Source organism: Coenobita brevimanus, chromosome 68 (genome assembly GCF_032717465.1).
Source record: "Coenobita brevimanus isolate Jiangsu-jjx chromosome 68, ASM3271746v2, whole genome shotgun sequence".
In the NCBI taxonomy this organism is placed as follows: domain Eukaryota; kingdom Metazoa; phylum Arthropoda; class Malacostraca; order Decapoda; family Coenobitidae; genus Coenobita; species Coenobita brevimanus.
In genome coordinates this window covers 48,208,980-48,213,960 of record NC_137021.1, presented here as the reverse complement: position 1 = coordinate 48,213,960, position 4,981 = coordinate 48,208,980, and positions in this window count along the sequence as shown.

The following is a 4,981-nucleotide window of genomic DNA, read 5'->3' as shown; positions in this document are numbered from 1 at the left end:
GATGATGATGATGTTGTTTTTGTTGTTGTTGTTGTTGTTGTTGCTAATTCCCTCCCAGCAAAATACCTAATATGTCATTTTCGGCCAGTGACACAATATTCTCCTACACATTAAGAAAAACTAGGAAACTAAACATGCTGTCATTAATTACACACACACACACACACACACACACACACACACACACACACACACACACACACACACACACACACACACGTCTTCGTCAAAAGAATGAAAAAAAAAAAACATGCACAAACTTTCAGTCTTATGTTTTTCTGCATGCTAAGCAACTCGCTTCTGGGAATGTTTTTAGTCAAAAGTCTGTGTGAAATGACTCTTTGTCTGGTAGCTGAGAGAGAGAGAGAGAGAGAGAGAGAGAGAGAGAGAGAGAGAGAACAACTAAGATTAAGAGAAAAAGAGGAAGAAAGGAACAAGAGAAAGAAGGAGAGGACAAAGAAGAAAGAAACAAAGAAAAAATAATAAAAGGGCAATTACGGTGACAGTGACGAAAGAAGAAGAGGGAAGTAGAGAAAAAAGAAAAACGAAGAAAAAACAGTACACGAGAAAATAGAGAATTAAAAGGGCGAGGTAATTCACTAAGGTTAGGTGTGATGTACTGTTTTCTTGCTTCAAACAGACGATTTTACTCAGCTCAGGAGAGGCTTAGTAAACTGCAGGGGTTAGATACAGCCCTCATTAACACCTCCTCCTAAAGAAATCTACCTTGACTGCTTGAGGTTGAAAATTTCATATCAAGAATGAAAAAAAAAAAAAAAAGGTAGTCGATGTGAAGGGTGTAATTACAGTGACAATTACAAATAACGCAAAATAGTTACGAATAGTTAAGCAAAATAAAATCAAAGCAAATAAAATGAAAAACAAGAAAAACAAGGAAAATAATAATAGAAATATATAAAATAGACGATAAATAATTCCTATATTTATTCTTGTTCCGCTGTGGCTACTCTTGGAAATTTCGGATTCAGCAGCTTCTTCGGCACTCTAATCTTTCTTTTTCCTGCCGTCTGTCTGTCTACGTTTTGCTTTACCCTTCCTCCTCTGTTCCCTCCCTTTCTTCAAAGTTTTCTTTCCTTGTCTTTCTCCCTTCTCCTCCTCCAAGCTTTCTTCCTTTCCCTCGTCCATTTTCCTTCCTTCTCTCTACTTCCATGTTTCTTTTTATCCCAGTTTCCTTCAGGATTATAGTCTGCACCGTGTCCACTTTCTCACTTTTCTCCCTCCTCCTTGTTTTCCCTCCCTTCCTTCATGTCTCTCTTTCCTTCCTTCAGTCCCTTGTCGTCTGGTGTACTTGCTTGGTCGTCTCGCTCTTCCTTTTGAGTTATTCAGTTTCTTTTTAAGTCCTGGGGTGGGAAAGGGGGTCCGGATCGTGGTTAATCTCTTGCTTTTTCCTCTTCCTCCTTTTCCACTCTCCTTCCCTCCCTTGCTTGCTTCCTCTGTCTACGTATTTTCCAGCCGAGCCGCAGTATCTTCTTCATCTTTCATCAGCTTATCTTCCTCTTCTTCTTCTTCTCCTCTCTCTCTCTCTCTCTCTCTCTCTCTCTCTCTCTCTCTCTCTCTCTCTCGTGTTAATCTCCTGCTACTCCTCCTCCTCCTCCTTTTTCACTCTCCTTCCCTTCCTTGCTTTCTTCCTCCATCTTCTACGTATTTTCTCTTCGAGCGGCAATATCTTTTTCATCTTATCACTTTCCATCTTCCTCTCTCTCTCTCTCTCTCTCTCTCTCTCTCTTCGTATTTTCTCACCGAGCAAACTCTTCCTCTTCTCATCACCCCCCACCTTCCTCTCTCTCCTCAACCTCGCTTCTCCATTTCTCTCTCTCCTTCCAGGCCACCATTTCTCCAGGTCACCCCACACTAAGCGTCTTCAGAAACGCCCAAGAAATTCCCCGCTGAAAATATCCTGTGAGGAATTTCGAGGCAACTTTTTGAGGCGGGAGCAATTAAGTTACCCCTTAAAAATTCCCTCCATTTTCTGTCCATGCGCGCGCATTTCAGGAGCCTCAAGAGATCATGTTTGTTTTGATCTTCTCACCTCGAAAGTCCATATTTTTTACTTTTCCTCGGCATCATGTCCTTTACCAGGCTTCGTGGTAGATTTAGGGGCACAGTGATATGACCCCGCCTTGCCACTGATAACTTAAACATTGGATTATTGAGCTTAGATGATAGTGATGGCCAGCCATACCAATGAGGGAAATTACGTTGAATTTTCTTTTCGTTGTCGGATCCAGGGGTGTTGCCCATGCTGCCCTGGCCACATCCATGGTTAATCACATTTACATTAGTGTTCAGTACGTTTCATGTACAGATTTCATTTTTTTTTTTTTTTTTTTTACAGGTTATTTTACTTATTTTTCCCATTCAGGTATGATGTCTGTAGTTTTTGGTTGAAACGGGATTTGTTGACTGTGAGAAATGTTGTGGAAACCCCATTGGTTTTGCATGTAACAGGGGTATAGTCTCAAAAATGTCAGAATCCGCCTGTTATTTCCGCCTTTATGCTGGTATTTCCCGGCTTGCTAGGAGAGCTGGGGATTGAGAATATGATCTAGTTTTGCCAGGGTGAGGGAGATAGGGGGCGAAATTACTTGAACCTCGGAAAATTGAGCTTAGATGATGGTGATGGTGATGGTGATGTATGAAAGCTGAAACGTGCATTCGAATTCCTTTATTTTCCTTGTTTTCTTGTCTTCCTGTCCGCTTTCCTCCTGGCGAGCAGACTAGGCTGGACAAAAATACGACCAATGTTGGCCAGAATAGAAGTGTGAAAATAAATGGTTGAGAGAGAGAGAGAGAGAGAGAGAGAGAGAGAGAGAGAGAGAGAGTTTAGACTATCATTATTTTTTTTCCCTTTCTGACCGCTTCCGGCTTCAAAACAGATTTACTGGGACAAAAATACCGCCTACTTTTCCCAGGATGAACGAGATACAGGATGATATAAATTTAACCTCAGAAAATGGAGTTCAGATGGTTGTTTTGCTTCCTGGATATTGGGACGTGTTTTTATTTTTTTAATTTTTTATTGTTTTTATCAGTTTCTCGTATATCTGCTGTCCTAATGTATTTCTGGTTTAATAGGTGTGGTTTTGTGCGTTTGTGTCTTGTTTTTATCGATGGTTCTTTGTGTTTATGTGAGTTTCTTTCCAGTGGTACCATCTCCGCTTCTACCAAGTCGAATCTAAACTTTGGTAGTAAATATTTTCAGGGCCACCGACCACCATCCTCTCTCTCTCTCTCTCTCTCTCTCTCTCTCTCTCTCTCATGGAATTATCGGGGATGTTTGTGAAAGTGAATTCTGGAATCAGTTTCTTGACTCGAGGTGCAACATGAACTTTTGAATTTGTCAGGCCTTTCTGTTTTATTATTACTGTTTATTATTATTATTATTATTATTTTATTATTATTATTATTATTATTTTTATTACTATTATTATTATTATTGTTATTATTATTATTATTATTTTTGTTATTGTTGTTGTTGTTGCTGATTATAGTGAATACAAGAATTGGGATCAGGAGAGATGAAGAAAATATATTGAAAGCAGTGATGACGATGGTGATGATGATGATGATGATGATGAATGTAAAGAGAGTAGATGAAGAAGATGATGATGATGAATGTAAAGAGAGTAGATGAAGAAGTATATATATATATATATATATATATATATATATATATATATATATATATATATATATATATATATACATGTAAGTAAAAATAAATGGAAACCTGAAAACAGGAAACGTTCAAGAAGTAGGTGAAAAAATTGGATATGACGTTGGAATAAGGTGTAGTAGTGTTAGGGATGAAGTTGGAAGAATATGAACTGATTTAAGTGATGAGGCAAATGGAAGGAATGATGTGAGCAGAACAGGAGCAGCAAGAAGGATTTGTCTTGGTAGTGTGCAGACAAGGAATGTGATGCAGGGAACTGTGGCATTGGCAGAGGAGAAGATTGCTGTGATGTGTTTCGATAAGGGAAGGCTTTAATGTTGATGATATATATACAGAGATAATTAGGGGATGTGGAGGCAGAGAGGTGCAATTTAAAGGACACAGCTTGGATGACTCGATCAGTAGGGAGAGAGGAAGAAGGCTGTGATTAAGTCCCTAGGCAAAGCTAAATGTGATGGAAGTGAGTGCAAAAAATATTGTGGCGTAAGTCTCTTGAGTTTTGTAGGAAAGGTATATGGAAGAATGATCATAGAGGAACTAAGGAATATATCAGAATGCCTGGTGAGTGACGAACAAGGAGGCTGTAGGTGTGGACAGAGAGAGAGAGAGAGAAAGATAGAGATATATATATTGTTCATGTTGTCCTAGCATTACTGATCTTTTTTTTTTTTTTTCTACGGCAAGAGATTTATTTAAGGTCTTCCTACATTCTGGAATTTTCTGGAATCCAGATAACAATGGAAAGAAGTAGAATGAATCAGCAATTAAGAACCATGAGCTAAATAAAACAAGGCAAATGATTCTCAACAAAGAAAACTTCACGAACAAACAGTCACGCACGAACACAATCACAGTGACAACTACACACACACACACACACACACACACACACACACACACAGTCAGAGCCTTTCTAAAATGGGATATATCGTGCAACAGTGGCTAAGATAATCATGATAAAAACCGGAGCTCTCTCCTTGGGATGTGTAGGTAATGATGAGGGACGGTGGGAATAGGCGGGGAGAGAGAGAGAGAGAGAGAGAGAGAGAGCAAAAACTTAAAGGAGAAGGGAACGAAACCTCGAGTGAAATATTTCAATAATTTGCTGGACTCTGAGATGTTACAAAAGTCAGCGAGGAACTGCGAGGAATATTAAGACACGAAATTCGGTAAGAATATCGAGATAGGCCCCTTCATGCCGAGGCCTTGGTGCATACAGCATTGTTTCTACTTGGCAGACCCTTTGAACAGGAGGGAGGTACCGGCCTAGTAGTAGTAGTAGTA